Consider the following 219-nt stretch of genomic DNA (forward strand, 5'->3'; position numbering starts at 1 on the left):
TTTTTTTTTAAGGACACAAGCTTTGTGTCCTTAGCTTGTAGTGAGGAAATAGATAAGTTCTGATCAACAGTTTTTCAGGAGTTATCCAATTAGAAGGCTCAATGGTCACAAGATTCAAATGGACACGAGATTCAAGTATCTTCCTGGGATCATTTCAGAGTCAATTTGAGAGTGCACAAAATTGATCAGGATCAGTGGAGATCAGCACAGCCATTACTT

The sequence above is a fragment of the Meleagris gallopavo genome, chromosome Z (assembly GCF_000146605.3).
Source record: "Meleagris gallopavo isolate NT-WF06-2002-E0010 breed Aviagen turkey brand Nicholas breeding stock chromosome Z, Turkey_5.1, whole genome shotgun sequence".
Lineage (NCBI taxonomy): Eukaryota > Metazoa > Chordata > Aves > Galliformes > Phasianidae > Meleagris > Meleagris gallopavo.